Source organism: Bos mutus, chromosome 16, assembly GCF_027580195.1.
Source record: "Bos mutus isolate GX-2022 chromosome 16, NWIPB_WYAK_1.1, whole genome shotgun sequence".
NCBI classification, from domain to species: Eukaryota; Metazoa; Chordata; class Mammalia; order Artiodactyla; family Bovidae; genus Bos; species Bos mutus.
Window position 1 is genome coordinate 21686446 of NC_091632.1, and position 18403 is coordinate 21704848.

An 18403-nucleotide genomic window follows, 5' to 3' on the forward strand; every position below is an offset into this window, starting at 1 on the left:
TCTCTAACGATGACTTCTGTTCATGGTATAGACTAGTTTACAGGGTTTTCTCAAAGTCTGTCCCTGCTGGGCTTTTAATCTTTCTGCTTGGATTTGAGTCTCCATGTGCACTGCTGCTCAGAGAGCATCTGCCTTTTGCAGCGCTCCCAGCCGTATGCCCGTGTTGTTTTCACTTGATACTTGCTAATGTGGAGGAGAAGGCAATGGCACCTCACTCCAGTACTCTTGCCTGGAAAATCCCATGGATGGAGGAGCCTGGTGGGCTGCAGTCCATGGGGTCGCTAAGAGTCAGGCTGACTGGGCGACTTCACTTTCACTTTTCACTTTCATGCATTGGAGGAGGAAATGGCAACCCACTCCAGTGTTCTTGCCTGGAGAATCCCATGGATGGAGGAGCCTGGTGGGCTGCCGTCTATGGGGTTGCACAGAGTCGGACACGACTGAAGCGACTTAGCAGCAGCAGCAGCAGCAGTGTGGAGAAGATAGGTGTGGGAGAGGCCGTTCTCTGATGTTCTGTCTCAGCTGTAGGCAGGCACTATCAATCTGGAACTCAGGATGTGGCTTTCTCAAGTGTTCTTAGCCTCCCTCCAAATGCAGGGTTGTAAACAGCATGCATTTCTGCCCCTTCATTCCAGGTAGAGCTTTTCTTCTTCTTTTTTTTCCCCCTAATCTGTTACTTGAGCTTCGGTAAATTTCCACCAGTGCTATCAGACTATTCTTCTATTGTCTTTCTTTGTGAATATTTTCTTCCTTAGAGAGCAGAAAGGAGATGGAATTTTAACACTGGTTACTGTTCTCTCCCAACTAGCACCAAGAGGGGAACTTTCTCCCTGATCTTTGCTGAAAACCTTTGATGGGGTTCCTGAAGGAAATATTTGCAAAGAGAGCCTTATTTTTGACAGTCCACTGAACACAATCAGACTCTTCTTATGAAAGTTAAGGTTTCCAAACAGTTCTCAGCCTGAAGTTAGGACCACTGTACCCCAGCATGCAGGAGACTGATGGAGCCCCTGCAGACAGGGCCGTGATATTTCTTGGAAAATGTCTTCCGAGGTTTGTCTTCAGTCTACGCGCCACACAGTCAAATGCACCTTCAACTTTATGAAGTTCATATGTTGGATCCCAGGTGTGGATTTCATGAAGCAGCAAAATTAAACAAAAATAGTTAGGAGAATCAACATCAGGTTCTCAGCCTTTTCTTTTTCAGACCAAATAGCACCCATTTGCTATCCCATTATTTCAATATGAAAGGATGTTTAATGTCCACTCCCTTCCCACAGAATGTACTCTTAGAGTAATGAACAGTCCTTTTATTTGGAATAAATTTAGCCATATTAAAAAACTCAATAAAGTCAGCTTAATTTTTTATATTTATCATCATAGACCCTGGATGCTTAGTTATGGATCAGCACAAGCCCTCAGTCTAGCACTCAGGGGTTTGCTGTAGAGTTTGGCTGCCTTGTCATGTAGTTCTGTCTTCTGTATTTCTGTTGTGATCTCCTGGAAAACAGAGTCAGGTCACATTCACGTTTGTTTTTCTAACTTGACCCTCAAATGTAGCCCACTTAATAGGTGTTCAGCTAATAATAATGATTAATATTAATTATTAAATTAATTATTAATACCACACTATATTATTGTACATATATATGTAGCTAATAAATGTTAGCTGAATTGAACTGACAATCTGGCATGCACCCCCCCCACCCCCAACTATTTAGGTCATCTTCCAGTATCTCCCTAACCCCACCTGGAAGGATAGGAATTTACTTTTATTTTCTTTCATTTCAGTAGCATTTAGTGAGTACCCACTCTGAGAAAGGAGTTTGTTTTTAGATGCTGTGGGAGATAAAAAGATAAATAAATCAAGAGATAAATAAGGCCTTCAGTGGTTTATAATTATTATGTACACAGGTATTTATAATATTAAGCAGAGTGTGATCAATGACCTAATTATGAGTATGGGTGGTGTGGGAATTGAGCAGAAAGTGTTCCTGTGGCCGTTTATTCAGAATACTCTGAATGGCTGCTTGATTCTGTTCTTAAGGTGGATGGAGGAGAATAAGCATGCGCTTTGCTTTCGATGGACAGTAGTAAAGAAATACTGCCAAGTCACGAAGAAAGAACAGAAGGCTGTGGAAAGAGCATGACAGTCCAGGAGCTCAGAGTGGGGAACAGCTGCTTCTTCCTGGGATGGAGGAGTGGCAGGTGGTCAGAGAAGTGATGAATGCTGCCCAGGGGGGAAATGGGAAGGTTTCTTAGAGAAAGTGGGATGAAAGAGTTGTCCTTGAGGCTGGGTAGAACTCGGATGTATAGGTGTGGGGGAGGGAACAGCCTGGACGAGGGCCTAGAGGGGGAATGTGCTGGTGTGTGGAGGAAAAGGGGCGGAGAAGACGTGCCTGGAGAGCCTGTCAGAATTAGGTTGTTCTGGACTTCCCTGGTGGCGCAGTGGATAAAAAGCCACCTGCCATTGCAGGGGACAGCGGGTTCGATCCATGGTCCAGAAAGATTCCGCATGCTGGCGAGTAACTAAGCCCATACTCCAGGACTGCTGAGCCCGTGCTCTAGAGCCCCTGAGCCCGAACTCCTGAAGCTGGCATCTAGAGCCTGTGCTCGGCAATAAGGGAAGCAACCTCCGTGAGAAGGATGCGCACCACAGCGAAGAGTAGCCCCCCACTCGCCAAAACTAGAGAAAGCCCGTGCAAATCAGTGAAGACCCAGCACAGCCAAAAATAGATAAATAAATTTTAAAATATTTTTTGTTAAAGATTAGAAAAAAGAATTAGGTTGTGCTGGCACAGAGCAGGTACTTAATAAATAATTGTCAAATGATTGCATAGGTAAATGGCAGCATCAGACATGGGGTATTGTTTTGTTTATTTATTTTGGTAAGAAATGGTGAAGTTTTAAAAAGAAGCTGGTATAATTGTATTATGATGATAGCTCTGTGGAGAACAAGGTCAACCACAGGCAGGGACATGATCTAAGAAACCATGGTGATTGTCCTAAATGATGGACTGTGTGCCCTGCCCCCCACTTCCTATCATCCCGGAAAGCCTGCTTCTCTGCCTCTGTAAGAAGCCAGGCTCCAATGCTTCCCCTCTTTTGAAATATTTGTGGGTCAGTGAATGTCAACACTCAGGTTACATGCAGAGTGTGTTTAAACACACACTGGGAACATCAACACATATCCTATTCCTAAGGAGAGGAATAAGGTCTCCTAATTGCACTTGTGTGAAGGTTGACATGGCTCCCAGGAAGGATCTGGGGAGGTGACACATAGTGTGGCCGTCAGCCCTGAAGTTTGTCGACGCCTCTAGAAGTCCTGGGCTTGGCGATTCTGGTCCTTGCTTCGCAGAGGGAAGATGGAAAACCATCTGATATTCCTCTCTTCGTACTCCTCGTCTGTTCCATATTGACATCAATAAACAATGAAATCACAGGATCCAGATTAAGTAAATCTATTTTCCTTGCATGTGGTACAACACAGTTTGAAAATAAAAAAACAAATCAAATGCTCTGGAAACAAAATGAATGCAAATTAAGCCCCAAAGAAATCTGTCAGCATCTGAACATTTTATTTTGCTTTCTTCTCCCCTTTAAATTAAACCAACACCATTTTCCAAAGCTCAAATATGAATCACAGCCCCTTCTGGAATGAATGATTCTGGCTGTGGCCTAGTTTAAGCAGATGATCCCCTACAAGTGTGGGGAGTGAGGCTCTCCTCCATGAGGTAGGAGTTTTGAGGATACAGCCTCTCAAGGGCAGAGAACCAAGCATGCAAGTGTCCGGGTGAGGATGTCTGGAGCCGGGATGTGGGGACGAAAACAGAATAGTGAGTCTATTTTTCCTTTTGATGAACCCATCATTGTATTTTTAAAATTTTGTTAAATCACCTTATTAAAATTTTTTTTTAAATATTTTTAATGTGGACTGTTTTTAAAGTCTTTGTTGAATTTGTTACAATATTGCTTCTGTTTTATATTTTTTGGTTTTTTGATACTAAGGCGTGTGGGATCTTAGTTCCCCGGCCAGGGATTGAACCTGCACTCTGCATTAGAGGGCAAAGTCTTAACCACTAGTTAAGTCCCTAAAATTCTTAAATGGTGTCATAGTATAAAATTCCAAGTGTGGCCTTAAGGTTAGAGAGAACTGGTTCAGACCCTCATCCCTATGTGAATGTCCTTGAGAGGAGTTAGTTAATATATTATTGACCAGGGGATTTTTGCAGAAGCTAACACTTGTAGTGTTAATATGTCTCCAGTCAATAATGTGTTAGATTCTTTGAACTACAGTTTCCTTCTCTATAATTTGGGGATAGTAACATCCAACACCTGGAGTATTGCATCAGGATTATATGAAATAATACATATAATGTACTTAGCAAAGGGGCACATGGTGAGCACTTAAGTTATTATTGATAAAGAGTAAAGTCCAGTTATCTCAAAGGAGAAGTCGGAAGTCTTAGAATAAGCACAGGCACTTGTCGATACTTGTTCTCTCCATGGTGACTCTGGAATTTCATGGCTGTTCTAAAGCTTTTCCCCCAGGGGTTGCAGAAGAGGCCCAGAGGGTCAAGAGGGCCCAGTTAGACCTGAGAGACGGCTGCCCCACGACAGTCAGACCCTGTTACTGCTGTGCTCATTCTCTGACCACTGCGCTCCTGGAGGGAGGAGAGGGGAGAAGAATCTGGTGGTGGGTTAAGCCCACCTAGAGAGGTCGTTTGCAATCCGGCCCCACAGATGGAACTGCAGGTGCCTGCCCCAGAGACAGTACTGATTTTTAAAGAGAGGCAGACATTTCATTTGGCAGTGTTTGAACTTTTCCTTTCAAGCGTTACTGGAAGTGACCATTTGAAGAGCATAGTGAGGTGAGCAGGGAAGCCATCTTGGCTGGAGGGGATGACCCAGGCTCCCCTCATCCGACCTAGAGCCCAGAGCCTCAGGAAGCATCCCAAGGCACTTTGGCCCAGTAGCTCTGTTTAGAGCCTGTCAGCTCCAGAGATGGGACATCTGGGCCTGGACTGGCTCCCTGGGGTTCCTCATGGAACCCAGAAAATGAAAGACATTTCTACTCCCTGGTTCACAAGGAGAATGAATCCACAGAGGGTCTCTCCCACCTCTGGAACCTCAGGGATTAAGCTTTGATACTCACTTCTGCCCCATTTCCTAGGCTGAGCTGCTCAGATGGCATCAGGGCCAAATTTTTTTTGAAGTCATAGAGCAGGGGTCCCCAACCTCCAGGCCGCGTAGTGGTACCTCCTGTTCAGATCAGTGGCGGCATTAGATTAGAAATAAAATGTCAGATCAGCGGCAGCATTAACTTAGAAACAAAGTGCACAGTAAAGCTTGTGCCCTTGAATCATCCCGAAACCATCCCCCCTCCCGCCCTGACTCCAGGTCCATGAACAAACTGTCTCCCATGCAATTGGCCCCTGATGCCTAAAAGGCTGAGGACTGCTGTCACAGAGTGTCTTATCCTTATAACAACATCCCTTTAGACCCAGCTCTTCTGCTCGGTCACTTTCCAGGATCACACTTCGGGATTTTCATTTCCAAAATCTCCTCGGAAATTATCCAGCAGTTAAAGGATGGGGGCATTTTTACTGTTTTGTTGGCAGAAGCAAAACATTGAAGAGGACAAGGGACCAAGCAATTCTGCAGTGAGTTACTGAATTTTAGTCTTACTAAAAAGTCTGTTTTGAGGCACAGGAAGAACCTGGCTTTCCATCTGCTGTTTCGCACAGGTGGCGCCACACAATGTTTCATTTTCTAAAGCTGAAGGCCGAGCTTTGTTCCCTGTCTCCCTTTCCCAGCTCCTTCTTGGAGCCTCGTCTTCACCCCCTCGCTTAGTCTCCTCCACCCCCGGTCCTTGCTGTTCCCTTCTCCTTGACTTTCTTCTGTGGCTTTCCCTAGTGTGGAGTTTATTTCTCTATCATCATTGTTTCCATTGCTGCCCTCTTTCTTTTCTGTGTCTCTGTGTTTCTGGTTTGCTAACTATCTCTCTCCTATTTTTTTTTCCACTAACCAATGCCTAGCACCCCAGTTCCTTGAGAAATATGCCTTTGTTTATGGAACCCCTTAGCTGTTTCATATGTTCTCCTGAAGCCGCCCCTTGTTTCTCCAAAGAAGTGGGCATAGCATGTGTAGCTCATTTTTTTTTTAAGATAATTTTTTAAAAGAACCATCTCATTGGTTCTTTTTTAAAAACAACATATTTACTTATTTGGCTGTGTGGGGTCCTAATTGCAGCACGTGGATCTTCGTTGCGGTGCGTGGGCTCTCTAGCTGTGGCACACGGGCTCAGTAGAAGTGGTGCACGGGCCTAGTTGTTCCATGGTTGTGGGATCCCAGGTCCCCGATCAGGGATTGACCCTGCGTCCCCTGCATTGCAAGGCGGGCTCTCCAGCACTGGACCACCAGGAAGGTCCCCATGGCTCACTTTTTGTTTCTTTAATAGCATGGATCGTTGCAAAGAAGAGAGGGAATTTGGGGGGCACAGCAGCTCCCCCTTTCCTTGCCCTCCAGCTACAAGCAATCTCAGCAGAACTTAGATCACCCCAGAGTTTCAGACCTCTTAGACTAGTTAGCTTTGCTGTTTCAGGAAGTTTGTCTCCTGCCTCGGTGGCTGAAAGCCATCAATCAACCCTTTCTCCAAACTTTACTTTTTTTCTTGTGGAGGGCATGGGGGAATCCACCCTGAAATTTTTGTCCAGGCAGTTTGCCCTTCTTAAGTAAAAACGCACTCTAGGGTCTGTGCTCAAGTGACATGTATTGTCTCACTCACCGATTCAGTAGGTGTTTCCTGCACACTCCTGTGTGTCTGGCACGCTGGGAGGCTCTGGGGAGCCAGTGGGGAGTACAGTGGGCTCTGCAGGAGCTGTCCAGCCTGCCTGCTGGCCAGGGAGATGGGAATTCAGGCAAGGATTTGGTCTTTACAGCATCAGTTATATTGTGAGCCCACCAGTCCCATTGTTCTAACTTTCCTGCCAATATTGGAGATGAAAGAGGCAGCACATTTTTTTCTGGGGATTTCATTTCATTCCCTCCTCCAGGATGAACAAGTACCAACCTTTCCTTCCCCTCAACCACACCTCTTCCTCTTGCTCACTCGTCTCTTCCCCGTGCCCTTGGTAACTCGACTGGCCAGACTCCAGCGCATTCATGGAGGGTTTTCCAGTTTTCTTTTCAAGGAAGGGTGAAGTGGCGAAGGAAGGGGGACAGAAGTTAGAATGACTGAGCTTCCTGTCTGTGTCAGATTCTGTGCCTGATGGTTTTCTAAATTCATTCCTTTTAACCCTTATTCTCAGTCTACCTATAAGGTAGATAATGTCATTCCCACATTAATGAAGAAGAAATGGAAATTCAGAAAAGGTCAGACAGGTTGTCCAAGAGCAGATATTTAGTACATCACAGAACTGTTTCTGGAACCCAGATCTGTTTGAATCCAAAAGTCAGATTCTTGCCACTACAGCCTCTGTGTGTGTGTGTGTGTACATGTATGTGTGTGTGTGTGTGTGCGTGCGTGCACATGTGTGTGGCGGAATGGACTGGAAGAGGATAAATTGAATGGTAAGAATCATCCCAGTTTCTTTTTGTCCCACCTTGAGTCTTGAACCCGAAGAGTATCCTGCTGCTCTTCTGATCAGGGTACAGCCATGTGTCGGGACGATTGGGACATTAAGAAATGAGGTATCTGGCTGTCTCCCCAGAGGGACTTCTGTTCACTTTCACCTGGAGCTTAATGGGCTCCAGAGCCAGGCTGCCTGCTTTTCCGTTTGCCAGCTGTTACCTTGGGCAAGTGACTTACACTGTCTGTGCTTTAGTTTCCTTTTCTGTAAAGGGGGTAATAATAAAAATACTGTCCTCATTTCTAGAGGTGTCAGAGTCATAGAAACAGAAGGTACAATGATTTTTGCCAGGGAGTGGAGGAAGGAGGAGAGTGGGGAGTTGCTGTTTACTGGATATAGAGTTTCAGTTTGGGAAGATGAAAAAGTGCTGGAGATGGGTGGTGAGGATAGCTGCACAATGTGAATGTGTACTAAATCTCACTGAACTGAAAATGGTTACAATGATTAAGTTTTTTTTGTTACCTATATTTTACCACAGTTTAAAAAAACAAAAGGGTACCTTCCTCAAAGGATCTGGGGGGAAATTGAATGAGCTGGTGCTTGTTTAGCACTTAGAACAGAGCCCATATAGTAAATGCTTCATAAACGGGAGCTCTTACATGCCCCAGCCCTGGCCTTTTCTGGGGAGGTCTGCAGAGCCAAGGGCAGAACCTTGCAAGCACACGCCTGTGACTTGGCTCCAGATTGCGGTGAGAAGGGGATCTCACACCCGGTGTCTGGAGCAGTTTGTGGTTCAGCTGCATCAGGACAGGGGCTGGTGACTTCACATGTTAACGGAAGAGCCCTCACTGCCCAGGTCAAACACCAGGATTATAAATGGAACACCGCTTACTAAATTGCCCCATTTTACACAGACTCACGCCAGGAGCTTCGGGCTCTGACGCGAAGCTAAATTTGATGGTTAAGTTAGAACAAAAGAATTACGAACCCAGGGACGAAAACATTCAATTAAATGGCATCAACACAGTATGTCTGAGAAGAGAATGGTGTTTTAATGTTTTCACTGGGCTTGCCCACAAATATTTATGGAGTGTTCATAGTGAAGGGAGAATGCAGAGCACTCAGAGCAGAGAACAGCAGAGTGGTGTGGCGTGGAACAGAGGAGGGAAAGCAGACACACATCCTGGATGCCCCTGGGTCCTGCTGGATCTGGGGACGGGCGTCCCTTCAGACTCCTCACCTGTGATTCTCCCCAGACATCCCAGTTTACTTCAGAACAGTTACGTTTTTTTGTGTGGTGTACAGAGGCCTCTGGGAGTGCAAGAAGGAGCAGACAACCCGGTCCAGGGCAGGGAGCAGTCAGGAGACAAGGGCCCCTTCCCAGTCCAGTGCAGCCACCTTGCTCCCCGAGTTCTGAGCCCTGCACAGACAGCTCTCTGGGGAGGGCCTTCAGCTCAGGGCCCTAAGATTTACCATTTATTCTAGTGCTTCCCAAGCTCTCTGTGGTGAAAGGCCAGGTTTATGTTTTGTTTTTAATTTCCAATCCATTGTGAGTGAATAGTTTTATAAAATATGGTGAAGGTTAATTAGTAAATGTATTTAATAAGTAAATAGTAAATTAGGTGAAATAAGAAGGAAAGAGCACACAATACAAGGCCACTTGTAAAATTCGGATGTTCAGCAGACGTGAATGTACCCAGTTAAATTGCTGTGAAGGGACTTCTTTGGTGGTTCAGTGGCTAAGACTCTGCACTCCCAATGCAAGGGGCCCAGGTTCGATCCCTGGTCAGGGAATTAGATCCCACATGCCACAGCTAAGAATGAGCATGCCACAACTAAAAGACCTGGCACAGACAAATAAATAAATAAATAAATAAATTTTAAAAGAGTGGTTAACTCTGTTGCGAGTGGGTCTCAGAATCTACTCAAAGGCGCTGAGAAGTTCCTGGTGAATAACTAGACTTTGCGTGGATGACAGGAGGAGGCAGGATATTGTGACTAAAATTAACACACAAAAAGGCACAAAGGTCTTCATGCCTGTTAAGATGGCTATTATTTTTTTTTAAAAGCAACAGAAAATAACAAGTGTTGATGAGGATATAGAGAAATTGGAACGCTTTTTGGAATTGCACTGTCGCTGGGAGTGTAAAATGGTGCAGCCGCTACAGAAAATGGTATGATTCCTCAAAAATTAAACAGTGAATTACAGTTTGATCCAGCAATTCCACTTGTAGGTATATACCCAAAGGAGCTAAAGTAGGAACTCAAACAGATATTTGTACACCCATTTTTTTTTTAACAAGAACAAATACTAGACCCTTTGTACTAAGAGTATAAACAGCTACAATTTAAGAACATAAGAAAAATAACCATGTGAGGAGCTTAATTTCCGGGGTTGTAAGTTCCGTCTAGGTGGTGGATCATGGGGATAGTGAGAGCTATAAAAGGAAAAGGAGTAAGGAATGGTACTCTGTACACCCATGTTTAGAGAAGCATTTTCAAGACCAGAAAGGTGGAAGCAATCAACATGCCCATTAATGGACAAATTGTGGTATATACATACATACACTGGAATATTATTCAGCCTTAAGAAGACATTCAGACATATGCTATGACATGGATGAACACTGAAGACATGGTGAAATAAACCAGTCACAGGAGGACAGATGTTGTATGATTGCACTCTATATGAGATGCCAGGGGATCTCCCCCACCCAGGGATTGAACCCAGGTCTCCCACATTGCAGGCAGATCCTTTACTGTCTGAGCCACCAGAGAAGCCCATATATGAGGTGCCTAGAGTAGTCAAAACTATAGACAAATAGTAGATTGGTAGTTATCAGGGGCTGGGGCAGAAGGGAATGGGGAGTTCCTGTTTAATGGGGATGGAGTTTCAGCTGGGGAGGATGAAAACGTTCTGGAGATGAGTGGTGGTGATGGTTGCGTAATGATGTGAATGGTCTTAATGCCACTGAACTGTACACACTTAAAAATGGTCAAAATGGTAAATCTTATGTTATGTATATTTTACCACAATGCTTTGAAAAATGCATGGAGTTACAAATGACACAGCATGTTCAGAGCATGGCGTTTTCTGCACTTCACTGGCTGGACCCTGAGCTGTAAGGAGGGAAGAGAGGAGAGGTGGGAGGTGAGATTCCTCTAGCCTGCCTCCCTCTCCAGCTGCTCACTCCTTTTCCTCCCTGCCTGAGCTGCCAGGTTCTAGGAGAGTCATACCTCGTTGTAGCCACTTCACCTTCACCCACATCTGGACTCACGCAGGAATGGATGTGGTCCCTCCACCTTCCCCGAAGGTGGAAGGCTCGTAGTGGGCTCCATGGTGCTAAATCCCATGGACTTTTCAGTCTTCTCGACTCTACCGATCACACGCTTCTCGTTGGAACGCCCCTCTCCAGAGATCTCTCTGCTGTCACTCTTCTGGTTTTCCTCCTACTTACTGTGTTCCATCTCTGTGTCCTCTGAACGCTTCTCTTTCTCCACTTATCTTTTCATGAAGATGTCCCCCGCAGGCTTCCATCTTGGGTTCTCTCCTCTTGCTGTCTCTCATTCCCTCCTGCGGTTGTTTACCTTTCAGTGACTCCCAAAGTGAGGTCTTTATTCCAGGTCTTTCATCTCAGCTCAGAATCTGGGAACGCATCTGACTCGAGTGTCTCTCCATCAGCTCACACCGCATGTAGCAGTGGCACCCTCATCTATCCCTGCGCCCACATCAGTCTGTCCCCTCTGTCCCCTCCGACATCTCTTCTGTTACTCTCCATTCAGTTCTCTCTCCTGGTCATGTGTAGAGTACTTTTCCTTTCAATATTAATAATGATAATACTTTACAAGGCTACTATTTTGGGCCACAGCGTGCTCTTTGAAGGCATATCTTGGAGTCGCTAACATAGCACAGTGCTTAGCTAGCCTGTTGCATAGTAGTAAGATGAATGAATAATAACAATGATAATATCTAATGCTTATATGGTGTTTAGTATGTGCCAAGCACTGTTCTAAGCACTGCTCATATAATAACTCACTTAATTCTAACAGCTGTAATATAGCTACCATGATTCCATTTGCAGATGAAAAGCTGGGGTACAGAGAGGTTAAGTGACTTGCCCAAGGTCCAAAACTTTAGAAGCTCAGTACTGAATGAATAAATGAACAAAAACTTACATGGGAGAATAAATCAATGAGGCCAGAGGATGGGTTAGGGCATATAATGGTGCTGTGCACCACGTGTGTGGTTGTTAGACTGGGAGGTATTTCTTGAGGATCTAAGAGGACACTAATTGTTTTGACAGTTGTACTTTGACCCAGGTGTAGTGATGCAGCAGAGAGAATAGGAATCTGATAGATGTAATCAAAAGAAATAAGAGGATGAAACATTCTCGGTGGAGAGGGAAAGGCTCGGCTGGCCCAAGGTGTTCTTTCAGCTGGAGACGTGAGTCAGGGGTGGCTTGTCTTCAGTCTGTGCCTGCTGAGTGCTATTGGCATCCTGCCTCATCCAGCCCTTGCTACACAAACATCGTGACCAGCATCCCCCAGGGAGCTGCTTCCTGGGATTTATATAGCACACTGTCCTGGACATCTTTCGGGGGCTGCTGGCCACCTGCCATTGTCCTTTATTTTAGAAAAAAACTGTTCTTGATGTCCACATCTTTTCTATCACATTAGAGCCTGGTTACTACACTTGGTTGAACGTTTCCTAATCTAGAAAAATGATGCTGCCTGGGCCCGATGGCTGTCTTCCTCAGTTCCTAGTCTTCCTGAGCTTCCTCTCTGTTTCCATCAGGCTCTGTGTCCCGGTTCTGTGGTTCTGACCCACCACCGAGGAAGAAAAGCAATGAACAGTGCCATTCTTTTTCCTTCGCTGCCCTCTATGTCCAAATAAACATTAAGACACCTCCATTTTTCCTGCTATTCATATTTTCTTCCTTTCTCACAGCTAAAAATAAACCCATGAATAGACTGCCCACTCTGATTCATAGGCTCTCAGAACCATCAGGAATTGTCAAAACCTGCTGGTTCAACCTCTTCATTTTAAATATGAGCAGAAGTAAATCTAGAGAACGCTGAGGACCCTGTCCATGGGGTTACAGGAAATCCTCTGTCAGGTTCTGGGGGACGTTGAAAATGACATTGTCCTCTCCTTGCCTAAATTTCTCCCTGCAGCTTTTACTTAAACATAACAAAACAATACCGTAAATCGATTGTAATACTTTCCTGTGATTTCTCCTTATATTTTTCTATTTAGAGGAATAATGTTTAAAATCTATTTTGTTTTGTTTCTTCTCTGCTGGTTCCCTTCTCCAAAGTATGCTTCGACACAGAAAAATGAAAAGAATGTATACGTTTTTTGTCTTCCCTTCTAATGGGTCTATGTAAGTGAAGGGGTTCCCCAAAGGACATCTAAACAAAGATGAAACTTTAGAGTCTACTATTCTTGCAAACTCTACTCCCTATGCTGTGGTGATAAAAATCACTTTGTGGCAATCATTGAAACATGAGGTTATTTGTAAATATCTGTTTATACATCCATTTTATCCAACACATTGTGAGCCTTTGAAGGCACAGACTATGTCATATTCCTTTCCCAGGACACAGCACAATGTCTTACCCAAAATACATGCTCAGTCAATGATTACAGGATTAATAACAGAGTTCACTTATCAGCCTGACCACTCCTTCAGGGCTTATACTCCCCTAATAGAGAAGACTACTTGGAGGAAATGGCCTTTGAGCTGAGCTATAATGGGAAGAAAAACAGCACATGATAGCAAGAGGAAGAAGGTTGCTTTTATGCACATGGAACAAGCCAGACAAAGGCTTGGTGCGCGAGACTAAAATTACTAGGTTGCCTATCAGGAAATTAAACAGTCTATCCATTCATTAGAGAAAGAACAAATGACAGGCCTTGTGCATTACCAGACTGTTAATAAGCAAGAGCCAGACTTGCTCTTATGAAAAGGCAGACTCTGAATGTCATGTTACCCAAAGCTCTCAAGCCACCCGTTCTTAAACTCTTACTATTCAAAACTAGGACGATTTTACAGAATACTGGTGCTGACAGAAGGGGTTACAATTCCTCTTTGATAACTGTCTCTGTCTTATTTTTTGGGGTTACTGAGATGGCTTATATTTGTTCAGATTATCTCATGCAGAGGTCAGCAAGGCCATGACACCCCTCACCCCAAAGTGGAGACATTGTTGTGTGTGTTGAAAACACATAGAAAACTCATAGAAAACTCACTGACCTTTTCCAGCTGGAGGCCCTGCTTTTAGGTTTCAGTCCACTCCATTGGCCATGTTGAATTTGGTCCAGTTCAGTTCAGTGCAGTTCAGTCGCTCAGTCATGCCTGACTCCTTGAGACACCATGGACTGCAGCATGCCAGGCTTCCCTTGTCCATCACCAACTCCCAGAGCTTACTCAAACTCCGTCAGGGTCAAATACTATCTTCCTAAGGGAAAACATGTCCAAGATGCGGGTGGAGTGATCAAAGGGTCTAACAAATTTTTGAGTGTCGATTGGGTTCCCCAATCTGTGCTTGATGGCTTCTACATCTCATTTGCTCCTCAAAACAGTCTTGGGAGAGAAGTGTGGACCCCCTTCTTATGGATAATTAAGCTAAGGTTGAAAGAAATGAATGGAGTAGGAAATGGCAAGCTACTCAAGTATTCTTGCCTGGGGAATTCCATGGATGGGTTACAGTCCATGGAGTTGCAAAGAGTCAGACACGACTGAGCAACTAACATGTCAAAGAAATGAACTAATCTTGCCTGAGGTCACATATGTAAATGATGGAGTCAGAATCAAGTATAGGTTAGACACAGGTAAACCTGTGATCCTTGCTTACATACAACAGCTGTTACAAAAATACCTGAGGCCAACAGATAACCCACATTTTAAAATGTTTGAATAGCATTTTTCCAAAGATAAGCAAATGGCCATTTAGCCCATGAAATATGCTCAACATTACTAGTTGTTTGGAAAATGCAAGTCAAAACCACAGTGAGATCCCATTTCACACCCACTAGAATGGCTAAAATAAAAGACACTTGCTCCTTGGAGGAAAAACTAGACAAACCTAGACAGCATATTATAAAGCAGAGACGTTACTTTGTCGATAAAGGTCCATCTAGTCAAAGGTATGGTTTTTCCAGTAGTCATGTATGGATGTGACAGTTGGACCATAAAGAAAGCTGAGCGCCAAAGAATTGATGCTTTGAACTGTGTGTTGGAGAAGACTCTTGAGAGTCCCTTGGACTGCAAGGAGATCAAACCAGTTAATTATAAAGGAAATCAGTCCTGAATATTCATTGGAAGGACTGATGGTGAAACTGAAGCTCCAATACTTTGGCCACCTAATGCAAAGAGCTGACTCATTAGAAAAGACCTGATGCTGGGAAAAATTGAAGACAGGAAGAGAAGGGGACGGCAGAGGATGAGATGGTTGGATGGCATCACAGACTCAATGGACATGAGTTTGAGCAAGCTTGGGGAGTTGGTGATGGACAGGGAAGCCTGACATGCTACAGTCCATGGGGTCACAAAGAGTTGGACATGACTGAGCAACTGAACTGAACTGATAAATGTATAAATGCATTATGCTATATAATGGAATGTTATTCAGGGTCATTTTAATAATAAAAGAAATGACGTACTACTATATGCTGCATCATAAAGGAACCTCAAAAACGTTATGCTAAGTGAAAGAAGCCAGTCACAAAAGGCCACATATTATATGATTCCATTCATATGAAGAGTCCAGAATGGGCAGATCCACAGAGACAGAAAGTAGGTGAATGGCTGCCAGGCATTATTGGGCAGGAGGAATGGAGCGTGGCTGCTTAGGAGTATGGAATTTTTTTTCCAGTGATGAAAAGCTTGTAGAATTAGTGGTGATGGGTGCCCTGGCGTGCTGTGATTCATAGGGGTCGCAAAGAGTCGGACACGACTGAGCGACTGATCTGATCTGATCTGATGGGTGCCCAACTTTGTTAATACACTAAACCCCCTGATTTGTATACTTTATTTTTTTAATTTAATTTTATTTTTTTTTTTCATTTTTATTTATTTTTTATTTATTTTATTTTTTTAATTTAATTTTATTTTTAAACTTTACAATATTAGTTTTACCAAACATCAAAATGAATCCGCCACAGGTATACCCGTGCTCCCCATCCTGAACCCTCCTCCCTCCTCCCTCCCCATACCCTGCCTCTGGGTCGTCCCAGTGCACCAGCCCCAAGCATCCAGTATTGTGCATCGAACCTGGACTGGCAACTCATTTCATACATGATATTATACATGTTTCAATGCCATTCTCCCAAATCTCCCCACCCTCTCCCTCTCCCTCTCCCACAGAGTCCATAAGACTGATCTATACATCAGTGTCTCTTTTGCTGTCTCGTACACAGGGTTATTGTACACTTTAAAATTATGAGTGAATTTCATGGTAAGCAAGTTACATCTCAATAAAGTTGTTGTAAAAATATATATCTGAGGCCAGATTGGCTTAAGCAAGTGTCAGATACCATACTTAGGAAAAACCCTAACTCACTGGGTACATGCTGCCAAGATTTAGGATTTAACAATAAAATTACTGATAGGACACTTGCTGGAAGTGTCCATATGTGACGTGCTTGCGAGTGAAATTCTTGATAAATAGCCAAAAAAGAAAGAATGGTCACAAATGTAGAAAACAAAATTCTGGTTGCCAGGGAGTAGGGAGGGGAGGATAAACTGGGAGAGTGGGATTGATCTGTACACACTACTAGATATAAAACAGATAACTAATAAAGACCTACTGGATAGCACAGGGAACTCTGCTCAATACTCCTTAATGGCCTATATGGGAAAAGAATCTAAAAAAAGAAAAAAAGAGTGGATATATGTATATGTATAGCTGATTCACTCTGCTGCTGCTGCTGCTGCTAAGTCGCTTCAGTCATGCCCGACTCTGTGCGACCCCATAGATGGCAGCCCACCAGGCTCCCCCGTCCCTGGGATTCTCCAGGCAAGAACACTGGAGTGAGTTGCCATTTCCTTCTCCAATGCAGAAAAGTGAAAGTGAAGTCGCTCAGTTGTGTCCGACCCTCAGCAACCCCATGGACTGCAGCCCACCAGGCTCCTCCATCCATGGGATTTTCCAGGCAAGAGTACTGGAGTGGGGTGCCATTGCCTTCTCCTATTCCTTTGCTATACACCTTCGGAAACTAACACAACACTGTAAATCAACTATACTCCAGGAAAAATAAAAAAAATAGTAGACAATAACTGTAACAAAAAGAATGTCTCTTTTGGCTCTGGTATGAGATACATCACTCAATACAAATAATCTTAATATCTCTCACAGAGATTAAGGTGCAAGGAGTGTAGTGTCAATAGGAGACAATAGCCTATTATTTATAATATCAACACAATAGTATAATAAAAGTAAACCCAGTGAGAGGATCCACTATTGCACTTTCATTTGAGCAAATATTCATTAAGAAATATTTATCAAGCGACTTTCCTGACAGTCCAGTGATTAAGACTTTGTTTTCCAATGAAGGGGCATGGGTTCAATCCGTGGTCCAAGAACTTAAATACCACACGCCTAGACGCCAAAAAACAAAACATAAAGCTAAAGCAATATTGTAACAAATTCAATAAAGACTTTTAAAAAATGGTCCACATCAAAAAAAATGTATTGAACAGCTAGAATGTAGAGTGTACAACCTCCCAGGTGGCGCTAGTGGTAAAGAACCCGCCTGCCAATGCAGAAGACATAAAAGATGAGGGTTTGGTCCCTGGGTTGGGAAGATACCCTGGAGAAGGAAATGACAACCCACTCCAGTATTCTTGCCAGGAGAATCCCATGGACAGAGAAACGTTGTGGGTCCCAGTCCCTGGGGTCGCACAGAGCTGGACACAACTGAGCACACGACAAGAGAGTGTACTGGGTATTTTGTTAATGGTGTTAGCATTTCTTACCTTTCTTCCCTCACAGACAAGTCTCCCTGTTTTACAAATGAGAAAACTGATGCACGTAGAGGTTAAAAGATCTGCCCAGAGTCACAGAGCTAGTGAGTGGTAGAGACAGATGTACCAAGATTTGTCTGACTGCAAAGCTAAGGGTTGGATTCAAGAGTCAAGACCAAGCAGTGGCTGCCTAAGCTTGGACATCACAAGGATGGGGACGATACATGCAGTGGTGGAGTGAGTGAGTTCTGTCCAGCCCAGATCCTGATTCACATGCCTGAGTTTGAATCTTGCCTCTGCCAGCCTGGGGGGATGTCATGCAGGCTGAATAAGCTGTGCATGCAAAAATGCTTCCAACAGCGCAGGGCACAGAGTGAACTCGCAACGTGCAGAGCGTATTTTATTATTATTGCCTCTTCTGCACTCGTGCAGGTGGTCATGGCTCTGAGGTTAGGGACTGTCACCAAAAGGGCAGAAAATCTTCTCCAAGATTTACAGTGGATGTGGTGATTATCTCTGGAGAGTGGGTTGGGCAAAGAAAGAGGAAGGATGTTTTCACTCTCCGTTATTTTTATGTTTGAATTCTTTACAATCATGCATTACTTTAAAAAAAAATAAAAGAAAACACAGCAAATAAAAATGCTTCCCCCAAGAAAAGAGCACTTGTACTTGGGGAAAAAAACACAGATCAAACCCTGGGGCACCTGTGTTTATTTGAATTCTCCAGAAACCCGAAGTCAGTCTTCTATATACAACCCACAAACCGGAGTCTTTGCAGTGAGGGGCAGGCACAGCGCCAGTTTTACAGACTCACTCACCTTGCTCCTTCAGCCTGTTTTTCATTAGGGGCAAATTTGCTGGTAA

The 18403-nt window shown here is 44.0% G+C and overlaps 1 protein-coding gene and 1 non-coding gene across 5 annotated transcripts in view; both read left to right on the forward strand.

Moving 5' to 3' along the window:
- NMNAT2 (nicotinamide nucleotide adenylyltransferase 2) overlaps nucleotides 1-18403 on the forward strand; it is a 215554-nt gene that overhangs the window by 88915 nt on the left and 108236 nt on the right. The window lies entirely within an intron of this gene.
- TRNAG-CCC (transfer RNA glycine (anticodon CCC)) lies at nucleotides 9293-9365 on the forward strand. Its single transcript has one exon. It is a non-coding gene; the product is annotated as a tRNA-Gly (tRNA).